This window comes from Nuphar pumila, chromosome 4 (assembly GCF_984573655.1).
Source record: "Nuphar pumila chromosome 4, dmNupPumi1.hap1.1, whole genome shotgun sequence".
In the NCBI taxonomy this organism is placed as follows: Eukaryota; Viridiplantae; Streptophyta; class Magnoliopsida; order Nymphaeales; family Nymphaeaceae; genus Nuphar; species Nuphar pumila.
The window spans coordinates 57,954,740-57,969,581 of record NC_143252.1 but is presented as its reverse complement, the minus strand read 5'-3'; positions in this window follow the sequence as shown (position 1 = coordinate 57,969,581).

Below are 14,842 nucleotides of genomic sequence, written 5' to 3'. Positions count from 1 at the left end.
TCATTTCCATTTTCAGGGTTCAATTCAACTTCAATTCAACTTCAATTTCAAAGTTCAATTCAACTTTGAAATCCCTGATTCGTCACCTGATTTCAAAATTTTAAGTTTTAAACCAAGTTTATTTTATATTCTTCACTTCAAGTTCTCAAATCCCCAAGTTCTTTTTGAAAACTTCTGATTTTTAAATCTTCAAATCACTTTTGAGATTAAGATTAGTGCTAAATTCAAGTTCATTCTCCCAAATTCAATCAAGATTTCTCAAATCCAACTCCACATTTTTGAATTCTACATGGATTTCTCCAAATCCGATTCCAATTCAAATTCAATCTTGATTTCTTGAATCCAATTCCAAGTTCTATCTAGCTTTCCAAAATCCAGTTCTACCTTTAAATTCCATATGGATTTCCAAAATCCAGATCCATCTTCTAATTCCATATTGGAATCCAGATCTTGGATCCAATTTCTTCTAGGATTCCAGATTTCAGAACTAAATTCCATCTAGGATTCCAGATTTTCAAAATCCAATGCTATATTGGATCCTAGATTTAAAGCCCAATTCCACCTTGGATTCAGATTTTCAAAACCAAACCTCTTTTCTAATTTGATTTCCAAATTTAAATTCAATCTCATTTCCAAAATCTCACATTGATTTTCAAATCCGAATTCCAATTCCAACTCTATTTTCAAAATTTACTTTTCCTCAAGTCTAAATTTAACTTTCAAATTCAATTCCTGTTTTAGTTTCTGAATTTAAACTCAAGATCAAAAGATTCCTTGTTAGAATCGATTTTTGAGAATCGAATTCAAATGCAAAGTTCATTTTAAACTTTGAAATCTCATTCTATCTCAGTTCCCAATTCTCCTTTTCTCTTCATTTTCTCAAACCTAAGAGCTATTTTCAAATCTTTGACTATTCCAAAAATTTAGAAATCCAAGTCTCTTTCTTCCAGATCTGTTTCCAAGTTCTAAGTTAGATTCAAAATCTAACTTTTTCAAACCAATTTCAAACTTTTGAATAATTTCTTCACTGCATTATCAAATTTATTTGAGAATCATTTGGAAAATCCCAAAATTTCTAAATTATTTTTCTCAAAAGCATACATTTCTGCATTCGCATTGCACAAGCATGATTCTTTGCGCATTTTAGACTTAGAAAAAATTCTTAGATGATATTTTAGCAAAGCAAAAAGCGTAAATTTGATCCTTGGTTCGATTACCCTTGGTAAAGTTGCCAGGAACGGTCAAACCTCGTACCGACGAGCGAATCTCGTCTCTCCCTTTTTCTCGTAACTATTTCAAAATGGAGGCGAGTAAATTTTCAAAATCTTTTCAAAATCAAGGTCAAGTGAGACCTTCACAAAAGAGTTTCTCTCTCTCTTCTTTTCTTTTCTCTTCTCTCTTCTTTTTCTATCTCTTATTTTCTCCCTAAAAAAGGAAAATAGAGGCTAGAAAGGAAAAAGAGGAGGAAAAGAGAGAAGGATACAAGAGGAAATTTTTTGCAATGATTACAGATTTGGCGACCGTGATGGGACTTGTCTTCGTTCGGTTGGATTTATGCCTTTTGCTTTGCTTTGATATTATCTAAGTCTTTATTCTACAAATGTCAGCTTCATTTCCTTGCAAACCTTAGGAGCCTAGTCTCTGTCCTAGCTGACATAATGCATATAGGATTTAAGTATGGTTTGGTAGGACCATATTGAGGAGATTATTCCATGTTCACATTAGACTTAGGTCTGAAATACAACTCTCCTCATTTCTAGGGATTGAATGCAAACAATGTATGCAAGTGTATGCTTCTCTTCATTTAAATTCTATCTCTTTAGGACTTGTATTAGAGTCATTTGATTTCTTGCATGTTGAACATGTTTTCAAAAACATCTCCTACCTATATTGTCCTGGTCTTTACGTTGCTAGGCTGTCTCACTAAACCATAGTTTGGGAGAGAGCCTCACAACTGGACCACTTATCTGGGTTAACACCCCCCTACCACATACCTAAGGGCCATAGTCTGAGGTATATCGGTAGGTGCTCAAGGATGTTGGAAGCCATTACCTTAGAATTGGAGAAATACCTATATGCCACATACTTCGAAATTCAGCTTGAGTATTGTAAACACCCCAAATTTTCACTCACCTTCTTGACATCGCCCTCAATCGGCACATTTCAGTTCTCCAGCAGCAATAAAGGGCAAAATGGTCATTTTCTGAGATTAAACCTTGCAGAAAGTCCTAAATTTCATTCTTAAGCCTCAAGATTTCTATATTTAGGTTCAAAGACATCTTCAAATTGCAAAAATTTCAAAATCCTCTTTCTGGACAAAAAGCTAAAATTTCCAAGTCCGAGCTCAGAGTGACATTTCATAGAACATGTCTTTGCATAGCATTGCATCATTTCACTGCACAGCATGTCATTTTGAGATCCAGAACTCTTGATTTTCAAAATTTTCAATCCAGATTTGATTTTTAAACTTTTTCAAATAAACCCTGGGTATTCAAAATTACCAAATTTTCCCATTTTACCCCCAGGACTTTGAATTACAAAAATTTTCTCAAGAAAACAATCTGGATATTTGGATATTGATTTTAAAGATTTTATCTCAAAGCTTTTTGCAAAAGATTTTAAATCTCTTTACAAAATTTCTTTACATTTATCCATATTTTTTGCCCTGAAAACCCAATTTTCCAAATTCTTGAAAATAAATAATGTTTTATCTCGTATTTTCAAATAAATGGAGCAGGACCCGCCTTTGAACTAGCGTCATACTCAGACTCCCAGGTAAGCTTCTTATTCTCAAGCGGGACCCACCCGGAGATCGAACCCATTTGCAAATTTTCTTTTTAATTTCTCAATATTATTCATTTTAGTTAGTGGGTCCACACACATGTGGCACCCCAATTGAATATAAAAGAGTTGCCAACACAAAATAAAGCTTTATTTTCAAAAGAATTTTAAAGATGGCTGAGGTGGCATCTCCCATTTAATTTAAATATTTTTTTTAAATAAATAATAAAAAAAAAACACTTCATGAACCAAAATTTTGAAAGTCATAAAGATTCGCCCCTTTTTTAAAACGGCCAATTTGCAAAACTAGTTAAATGTTCCGTTTCAAAATTTTCAAAAGAAAGAAAAATAGTAACGGAACCGCAGAGAGGAAATGCGATTTTTTTTTGTTTTGGAAAGGTTTTGAAATCTTTAAAAAAGAGGTTTTGATGGAAAGAAAGGGGGAGGCGAATCTGCATTTTTCTTCTGAACCCGCTCTCTCCATTCCCTCTTCTTCTCACCCCTGTTCCTCTCAGCTGACAAGGGGGCCGATTATTTGTTTTCATCCTTTTGTTTTTCGCAGGTACCCTCTTCTCTACCGTGGAGCCTTTCACCCTTTGGGGACTTCATCTCCTCCATCCAACGTGAAGAGGATCCAGCAGGACCACTTGACGCAGGAAATCCACCAGGTGCTACCCTTTTCTTCAACCCACCAGCTGAGAGTTCAAGAAGTTGCCGGACATCCACCTTCAGCAGATCCAGCAGCTTGCTGAAGATCATCTTCCACCTCCAGCCGACTGCTGCCCATCGCCCAGCCATCTCAGCCTTTCTGCTGCCCATCGCCCAGCCATCTCAGCGTGCCCACAGCCCAGCCGCACATCCTTCAGCCGCAGGAGAACCAGCTGCCCCCCTTCTCTCAGTCCAGCCGTAAAGGATCCAGCAGGCTCCATCTTCCTTCAGTCCGGCCAGCAGGAGGTCCAGCGTGAAACACCATTTTCATCTCCACTTCAGCCCAGTCACCATCTGCATCTCCTTCAATCCTCCAGTTGCAGAGAATCTCCATCCAACAGTTTTTTTCTTTTTTTTTTTTCTTTTTTTTTTTTAGCCCATCAGCAGAAAACCGACATTTATTTGCTCTATACAGATCGTTTGGAACAGAGGACTTACAAGGTAACGTATGGCTTCATGTATTTTCATTTCATTCTTTATGTTTTCCTGTTTTGTTATTTTGAAAAATTTTCATTTCATCATAATCTCCTGAATTTCATGATTGTTTCAATGTTATATTTTCCTGTCTTTTATTACTTGAATTTCATATTTGTTTGGTTTCTTGCATTTCCAGCTTTGTTTTTATTTCCTATTGTGCTTTCGTTTCAAGTCATTCCTTTACAAAATTTTTCTGTCATTCGTTCATTAAATTCCTATTTCTTCATTCAGTTTTCCTGTTTTGCTTTCTTTCCTGTTTTCTTCATTCAATAAATTTCCTGTTTTACATGTCATTTTCCTGTTTGTTTTCTTTTTCAAGTCATTTTCTGTTTTTGCAAATACAGAATTTCCTGCAGTCTTCAAGTAAAGTTCTTAGTTACTTCATTTTTCAGTCCTTTTAGCCCATTTCTTGTCTTTGATGGTTTGTCATTCAATAAAATTTCATGCCATTTCAGTGGATGTTGTATCTTGATCTCTAGTATATCCACTAAGGTTTTATTCTCCCTGTTTTACATTCATTTTTCTTATACAGTAACTTCATGCCTTCATTACAAGCACTTGTGTTGATTCCATTGCCTACCTAACATCTTGTATACATTATTTGAATGATTGCCCATCTTATTATCTCAGATTTTGTATTTAGTTATCCTAAGTCATCAATGACTGTAATTCAGCTGGTTACAGGAAAATGAATAAAGTCTTTATTCATGACTTTCAGCCACATACTTTCAGCCAAAAATTTCTGTAGATTATCATATATTAGCTTTTGCATAGTCATCTACATCATGTATAGCTTATTCATGTAGATATTTTCTATGTAGACATCCACCATCATTCCTATTCATGGGTGTGTCATCCATGTGTGTTCATTCCCCTTTCTGCAGGAGTACCCATTATTGATAATCGGCTATGTTCATGAACGAATATATCCACATCCGTTCATGATCTATATGCCATCTTTTGCAAGCGTCATTACTAATATATAGAGAAGCTCTATACCCATTTTTATCGAAAATTATCTTGTAGTTTGGGAAATACGGCTGTGTAAAATCCCCTACAGAAACTGTATATACCTGTATTTTCTGATTTTACCCATTATATGGAATTTTCCTTTATATGTATATTTTCTTATTATAGGTATATATATATCGATATCCATTGTATGTCTACCTATATATATACGTATATATATATATATGTATATATATATATATGTATATATATATGTATATATATATTCATATATATATATATCCCTTCATGAGTATTTGCTATTACATGTATTTTTCTTTTCTCTTACTCTTGTAAATACATCATCAATTGATTTATGAGCTTGATGTTCAAATTCTTATTTTATGAAGATATGTTGGAACATCATCATTTGATTTATGAGCTTGATGTTCAAATTCCTGTTTATGAAGTTATGTTGGAACACCATCATTTGATTTATGAGATTTTGTCCAGCTTGCTGTTAAAATCCCTGTTTTATGAAGCTATGGCTGGAACATCACCCTTGGTTTTATGAGATTTTGCTTAGCTTAGTGCTAAATTCTTGTTTGCTATATTGTTATAATATCACCCCATTTGCAGCACCAATTATACATATTATTTCATCATTTTCCACGACATTTTCACCTTTTTACCAAGCTTTTCATATCCTTTTCATGATATCCTTGAAATAGTCCATGATGCTTCCACAACCCATTTCCTGCACATATTCATTTTCTGCTGCAAATGTGCAGTCTTGATATTTGGCCATATTCATGAACGGATATCTCTATATCCAATCGTAATCTCCCAACCATCTTTGGCGTGCTTCATTATGGATATATAAGGAAGCTCCATACCCATTTTTACTGGAAATTGCATTATAATTTGAGAAGTATGGTTGTGTGAAATCACCTACAGAAACTGTATATACCTGTAATTTCTGGTTTTACCTATTATACGTAATTTCCATTAGTATGTACATATTTTCTCATTATATGTATATATATATCTATATATATATATATATCTATATATATTTACCTATATGTATACGTATATATGTATATATATATGTATATATATATATATACATAGATATATACTTATATATATATATATATATATCTTCATGTGCTCTTATTTCCATGTATGAACATCCATATATTTTCTCATATAGTTACACCTCCATTGTTACATGACATTTAGCACCTATTTTAGCATTTTGATATATGTATGTCTCTTCGTTGTATATATTATATATATATGTTCATTTCCTTGGTTATTTTGTACTAACTCTCATTTTGCAGGAAAATCTAGAAGATGCAGATTCCTTGGCTCCATTTCAATTTTCTTTTACTTTATGTTATGCAATGTAACAATCCAATGTAAACCTTGGAATAAGATTTACTTTTACTGCTTAGATTAGGCCGCATCTCATATAGTTTGATTTCAGTAATATCCTGATTCTATGATGCATATATCTCAATTTTTCAAATTCACCGTGGATGAACACGAATGGCACGTGCACCAACTCTTAGAGAGTTGATGAACTCGGTGGAGTCCATATTTACGGCCCTAGTCGGAATATGGACGAGTCCCAGATCCATCATCTCTCTACCAGTCACATTGAGCCTCCACTCTTAGGCTATCTTGAAAATGCACCTCATATTTCCAATGTTTTTCAAAATATTGTGAATTAACTCAAATAAATTCTGAACATATTCATGGCCACAGTCAGAATATGTGAAGGATTTACTTTGACTTAATCCACATTTTTCCAACAAATTTTTCAGAAAATCTTTTCAAACTGCATTCATTCATTCAAATCATCTGCATCATTCAGTTTTCTCATGATTTTCTCAAAAGATTTTCACTTCATGGAATCGATTTTCTCAAGAAACTATGATGATATTCGAAGTTGGATTTTCCAAATCAAAGTTTTCCCGTGATTTTCCCTGAAAATGTTATTTTTTGAGATTCTTTTCAAAAGGAAATTTTCATCTTTCTCCATAATCAAAGCTAATTTTCAAATATTTCAAAGATAAGATTCCCAGGATTTCAATTTTCTAAGTTCTGAATTTCCTTCTCCAATGATTTTTTCTTATAGATTTTCCCTCATTTTCCTAAGAAAATTCTCAAAGTCTGAGTTTTCCCGATAAGTATTTTCCGTTTCAAAAAGTTCATCTTTTCTCAAGAATTCCTTCCATTTTCCCGAAATTATCATTTCTTCATAGTTTTCCAAGTTTTTATAACTTTCTCAAAATTTTCCCGAGATTATCATTTCTTCGTAGTTTTCCAAGTTTTATAACTTTCTCAAAATTTTCCTGAGATTCTTATTTCTTCATAGTTTTCCAAGTCTTTATAAATTTTCTCAAAATTTTCCTGAGATTCTCATTTTTCCAAGTCTTTATAAATTTTCTCAAAATTTTCCTGAGATTCTCATTTTTCCAAGTCTTTCTAAGCTTTCTCAAAATTTTCCTGAGATTCTCATTTTCTAAGTCTTTATAAACTTTCTCAAGATTTTCCCGAGATTCTCATCTAAACTTTCTCAAGATTTTCTTGAAATTCTCATCTCTTCAAGATTTTCTAAGTCTTTATAAACTTTCCTGAGATTTTCAAACCTTCTTCGCCTGAGTTTCCTGAGAGATTGATTTCCATCTTTTTCCTGAGAAATACTTTTCAACTTCAAATATTTTCTAAGCATACATCATATTTTCCAATTTACATCTTCCAAAATTCTCATAGCACATGCCTGAATTCTCTGTGCATTTAGGATAGAACACGATTTCGGTAATTTCACTAAGTCAAGCACAATTTTGGTCCTTGGTTCGATTACCCCTGTTAAAGGCGACAGGAATGGTCGAACCTCGTACCGACAGGTCGAGCCCCATCCCATGGATTTTCCCGCAATTTTCAAAATGGAGGTGAGTATTTCAAAACAATTTCCAAAATCCGGTCAAGTTTGAATCGCAAAAGCGTTTCCCTCTCTCTTCCGCAAGGAAGGGAAGACGGGAAAAATTTTGCGACGATAACAGGTTTGGCGACCGTGATGGGACCTGTCCTTGTCTGATCTAAATTATGCTTGACTTAGTTCAATTATCGAAATTATGTTCACAAAATGTCAGCTCTTTTACTTTCAATATCATGTGAACCTAGGAGCCTATATTCTGACCTAGCTGACATTGACTGCATATAGCTTAGGCATGGTTTGGTAGGACTATATTGAGGAGATATTTTCATGTTCACATAGACTTAGGTCTAAATATAACTCTCCTCAATTTAGGATCGGAATGCAAACAATGTATGCTTCTTCAAGGATTTTTCAAAATCTATCTCTCTAGGATTTAGAACCATCTATTTCTTGCATGTGATCATTTTGCAAAACCCCAATTACCTATCATTACCCAGTCTTCACGTTGCTGGGCTCTCTTCCAGAACCCTAGTTCGGGACAGAGCCTCACAACTGGGCCACGTATTTGGGTTAACACCCCCCTACCACGTACCACGGGCCACAGTCCGAAGTATATCGGTAGGCGCTCAAGGATGTTGGAAAACCTTACCTTATTACCGGAGTTGAAATTATATGCCACGTATTCGGATTTCGGTTCAGGTATATCCGCATAACTGGATTGGACAAAGATGATCTGAACCTAGAGTTAGGATTAGGGTCCTACAGCTATTTTCAAAATAATGCATCTAGAGTCACCCTTTTAGGGAGTGCTGTATGTGCATAAATGTTTGTGCAGGATGTGATTGTTCTTATATTACCTCTATTTTCCTATATTTTTCCTAAAATATTTTCAAATACCCATATTTTTATCTTTTCCTTTTATTTCCTCAAACCCTGGAAGATTTTCCCAAATATCCAATTTCTTTCAAAACTCCAAGTGATTTTTCCTTCTTTCGTTCTACTGGATCTCGAATTTCCAGCTGCATTTTTTTATCTTGCCTGCAATTTTTCAAAATCATATGTTTTCTTTCCTTGGATTTCAATCATTTTGTCTATTTGCCAAATTCTCCATCTTATTTTCCTCGTGCATATCTTGATTACTGCTGTGGAAATTGTTTACCCACTTGCCTTCTCCTTATTCTAAATCCATTTGCGGAGTGTTTTTCCAAAAGATATCTCTCTCCTTCAAAATGGTGTTTTCCTCGTGGTTGACGACCTCGCCTAGGTAACAAGGTACATTTTCCATTATTTATTTCTCTTACAAAGAATGACAACACAATTGTCGTGATTTCAGCGGCGACTCCATCCCTAGTAATGGGATATTCTTCCAATTGTCTACCACATCATCAATAATCATTTTTTTTCCCAATCCAAAATTTCCTCAGAGTCTAATCAAGACTTCATCCTGCAGAGAGCATCCACCGCATTTGATGGTTCGAACAAGGTCAGGAAGAAGAACCACATCACCACAGTACTCATCGGCCTCAGAAGAAGAGATGGACTCCCCGCGATCCGAAAAGAGTCAAGAGCAACAGCAAGAAGAGGATGGCATAGACCCACATATGTATGCCATGTTCCAGAAAATGATGACCAAAATGATGAGTGAACAGACTGGGACTAGTGCAGAGAAGAACCCATTCAGAGAGAAGTTCCATAGACACAAGGATAAGAAGAACTCCAAGAAGCAAATTCAGCCAGAGGAAATTTCAGATGAATCAGAATCAGAGGAAGACACCGATGAAGCATATGAGGTGCCTCCGGCATTTCAGAAACAGGGCCGAAAACAAAGGAGGAGTCGCAAATCAAAAGATCAAGTTGCAGAAGAGCTCTTGCAGACACAGTTCAAAGAAATGGCCAAAGTTGTTAAAGACCTGCAAGCTCGCGACAAGGGAAAGAAAGTCTTCACTAGCGAAGATTTTTATGATGGATTAGAAGGAGACGAAGAACTGGAAAACCTGCCCCGCAAGTTCATCAAGTTCGATGGTTCTGGTGATCCCAAAGCCCATCTCGCCATGTTCTTCGCCAAATGCTCCAAATTCAAGAGAGACAATAGGGCCCTATTTCTCTGTTTTCCTCGTAGCCTAGAAGGCACTGCCGCCAAGTGGTACTCCGAGCATATCAATCCAATCGAGCTGCGAAAATTCGATAAGGTGGTCAACCTATTCATTGAGCGATTTTTGTTCAATACTGAAGCGCTCCCAACATTGAGCCATCTCTGCAATCTAAGGCAGAATGAAAATGAAAAGGCAAGGGACTTCATTCGCAGATGGAGAGAGACCTGCAACAAAATGAGGGATCCTATATCAGAGAGGCATGCCTTATCGCTGATCCTAAACAACTTCTCACAACCTTTGAGAAGTCTTATCTTCACCTCGCCTTCCAAGTCTTTCATAGAGCTTACCGAACGAGCTGAGTGGCTCGAGATGGGGTTGGAGAATGGTGTCTACGATGGTATCACCCTCGTCAAGAACAATCTAGATCCAAAGAAAAAGGCAAATTTCACCTCCTCCGCCAACATCAGCCGCAACGATAACAAAGGTAGTAAGGGCAACCATGCAGATCGAGAGGAAAGACAAAATAGCAAGCCATCTCAGCCCAACTTTCCACAAAAGGAAAAGATAAAGCGTGAAGGTTGGAGTAATGATCGTGTGTTCACTCCTCTCAAACAAACACTCGAAGAAGCCCTTGAATTCATGCTGACTAAGGGATTAGTGAAGCTCCCAAAGGCCACAACTCCTCCCACCATCATGGGAAGGTTCAGGAATCAATTTTGCAAGTTTCATCGGGCAGTAGGGCATGACATTGATCATTGTTTTGTCTTCAAAAATATTGTTCAGGATTGCATTGACAAGAGCCTCCTTGCTGAAGAGGAAGAAGAAGACGAGCTGGCCATCTTGACCCAGCCTTTCCCAGATCATTCAGAAAATTGACGATGCTAAAGTTTCCTGCTTTCTTTCTTTCGTTTTGCCAATCACCTCGTAGGGGCAAGTCCGCCCAATTTTTGCAACCCTTTTGTCGAGTGCTTATAAATATGCAGTTTTTTGTTATCAGTTCTGCTTATCAATAAAATGTCAATTTTCTTCATCCAATACTTCTTTCGTTTGCCCCATTAGGGCACCTGTTTTCGTTTTAAAGAATCTTCGTTGTCTATTCTTTTCAAGATGAGGGGCAATCCCAACATCATTCATGAGAGAAATGAAATTACCTATGAGGGTTTTTCAAAAATCGTGAAATTTTTGAAAATTTTCTACAAACATCTTTGTTATGATCACCCAAAAGGTTAATATTTCGGTCCAATCTTTTTCAAAAATCAACCATCGCGGTGATCTTCTTTTCTTAAATTGGTTTCGAACCATTATCTTTAAAATCAACCCTAGGGTTGGTTTTCTTAGTGTTAAACCAATTCATTTTCAAAATCAACCCTCGTGTTGATCTTAACTTCCAAAATTCAATTTTGAATCATTATCTTTAAAAATCAACCCTTGTGTTGATTTTCTTTTCCAAAATTATTGTTAAACCAATTCATTTTCAAAATCAACCCTCATGTTGATCTTAACTTCCAAAAATTCAATTTTGAATCATTATGTTGATTTTCTTTTCCAAAATTATTGTTAAACCAATTCATTTTCAAAATCAACCCTCATGATGATCTCTCTTCAAAATCAACCCTCGTGTTGATTCCCCTTTCAAATATCAGCTCTCACGCTGATTATTCTTCAAAATCAACCTTGCAGTTGATTTTCTTCCCAAAAGGATTTCTCACTTTCAAAATAACATTCTCCTTTTACTTTAAAGATCCCATGTTCTAGCACTTTCTTCATGTCAAAGGGATAATATAATTTTGTTTCCTTTCCTCGATTTTTAAGCATCAATAAAATTCGCCAATAATTTGGCACCATTTTATTTTCGTCTCTTTCCTTTTCACAAATATGTCTCTTGTAAGGAACGATCTTGAGAACGTCTCTCAATCAAGAAGCATGTCACCTTATTCCTCGATTATCCTTCTTCGTATTCAAAATCTTCCTCCCTAGTTACACTGGGGCATTTTTTTGAAAAATCTATCTTTACCTCAAAACATCCTGTATGCAGGCAGGATAAACCAATCTCTCATTTTGCATGTATATGCACCCACTTGCATTAGTTTGCATTCATTTACATTTCATGTGCATTTTGCATTTCATTTTGCATTAATTCTGCATCCATTTTCTTCCCCTTCAGGTTAAGGGATAAACCTGAATCATTTTCCATGATTTTCCAATTTTTATTCATATCCCCGTTCAGGATAAGGGATTTAATCCTGAAAATCAGACCACACACATCTAAATATGATGGTCTTTTTCATTGCAAGTCAAATAATCCAGTCCTCGAACTGACCATTCTCAAAACTTTCAATCCTAGCTCTCGCACTGTCGATTTTCAAAATTCAATCTTCTGATTAGAGATTTTCCTTTGAGATTCGAGACCCGACTCGAACTTTCCAGCCTTCCTTTGAAGATTTGAATTTTAACTCAAGTCTTCTTTCCTTCAAAATCTGAACTTCCCAGTTTTCCTTTGAGATTCGAGCCCCCGACTAGAACTCCCCACTTTCCTCTGAATATTTGAGTTTTAACTCAAAAATCTGAATTGGCCTAGTTTTTCCTTTTAAGATTTGGGTTTCGACCTGAACTTTATCTCCTTAGAAACCAAATTTCCTAGCTTTCCTTCGAAGGCTTGAGTTTTGACTAGAATCTTCCAGCTTTCCCTGTAAAACTTGAGTCCTGATTCGGATGGTATTTCAAAACCAGCTTTTGAGTTAGACTTACCTTCAAAATCCAATATTATGCTAGGACTTACCTTCAAAATTCCAACTTCGTATTGGATTTACCTTTGAAATTGAGTACCATCGTCATGGATGTGTCAACTCGGATGTCAAGCGATCTCTTTTACTAAGGATTTCAAGAACACTTTGTCAATTTGTCAATCAATTACCTGTTGATTTCAGAATTTTATTTCACAAAATTTTACCTCAGTTTACCTTCAGTACTACTTCTAAAAAGGTAAAGCTTTTGTGAAGAAGGATTCAAAATCCAGATTCTTTCTATTGGCCAACCAAAAGAATGAAGGATAAATCCTCGATATGGCCAGAAAAGAAGATTCAATGTTTTGCAAAGCCATAGATGATTGATATTGATTGCAGTCAATGGCACATTTTTAGAGACCATTCTTGTGAAAATGAGGCAGTGGAAATATCCTGAGCGCTAGAAAAATAGAGAATTCATCCAAGCCCTGTATCCTCAAAATCACCTAAGCTGCAATTAAATATTAGCAAAAGGGATCTCTCACTTGTCATCAAGATGAAGGCGAATTAAGCGAGTAGACCCCCGGGGCCAAAGAAGATTTGAAACATCTCCAAGATGACGGAGTTTGCGACGGATTCTTCCAGGGAAAGTCCAAAGCACTGTCGAGATGAAGGCAGATGCGATGAACCTCCTGATAATCCCCAAAAGATATTTAATTTCCGCTATCATCCTAAGATCTCTAACCCATGAGCCAATATCGTCAAAGAAGGATCGAAACATCTCCAAGTTGAAGGAGTTTGTAACGTACCCTTCCAAAAAAGAGAGAAATAGAGGAAAAAGAAAGAGAGAAAAAGTCAGAACATCTCCAAAATGAAGGAGAATGTAGCAAAAACCCAAGAGAGCTGAAAGAGTGCAGAAAGATTATCATGAGAGAAGCTCCCAGGATATCAAACTGCCACATTTATCAAGAATCTTCTTTAAATTTGTGAAATTCTATTATCAATATCCTTTCATAGATTGCTTTCATGATATCAAATTCTCTTTCCTGTTCATATCAAGGAAATTGATAACTTCTTTGAAGAAGGTCAATCGCAAGCAATTTGGATTCCAAATCTTGATTCTATGAAGTCAATCCTGTTTGGAGGTAATACTTCAGGTAGAAAAGAAGGAATATTTTTTTACAACAATGAGCATCATTTTCAATTACTTTGAATCAGCAAAATTTTCAAACATTTTGACAATATTTTCTAGCTATCCTGACGTTAAGTGAGAGCTTGTAGTCCATATTGATGTATCTTGACCCCTTCAAGAGATTTTCCTTTTATCGTCTTTCACATTGTTGAAAGATTAGCCTTATCTCCGAAAGGATAGCCTTTATCATCTTTCACGTTGTTGAAAGATTAGTCTTCTCTCCGAAAGGATTGCCTTTGTCATCTTTCGTGTTGTCGAAAGAATCACCTTACTCCATTGGATCGCCTTATCATCTTTCGCGTTGTCGAAAGAATCGCCTTACTCCTTTGGATCGCCTTATCATCTTTCGTGTTGTCGAAAGAATCGCCTTACTCCTTTGGATCGCCTTATCATCTTTCGCGTTGTCGAAAGAATCGCCTTACTCCTTTGGATCGCCTTATCATCTTTCTCGTTGTCGAAAGAATCGCCTTGTTCCTTTGGATTGCCTTTGTCATCTTTCGTGTTGTCGAAAGAATCGCCTTATTTCTTTGGATTGCCTTTTGTCATCTTTCGCATTGTCGAAAGAATTGCCTTGTTCCTTTGGATTGCCTTTTGTCATCTTTCGCATTGTCGAAAGAATTGCCTTGTTCCTTTGGATCGCCTTATCATCTTTCGCGTTGTCGAAAGAATCGCCTTACTCCTTTGGATCGCCTTATCATCTTTCGCGTTGTCGAAAGAATCGCCTTGTTCCTTTGGATTGTCTTTTGTCATCTTTCGCGTTATCAAAAGAATCGTCTTGTTCCTTTGGATCGCCAACGTTCATCTTTCGCATTGCCGAAAGAGTTGCCTTATTCTTCGTTGAAAAAATTGCCTTATTCATCTTTTGCGTTGTCAAAAGAGTTGCCTTACTCTTCTCTGAAAGAGTTTGCCTTGTCTGTCTTTCGCGTTGCCGAAAGAGTTACCTTATCCTTGTCAAAAGATTGCCATA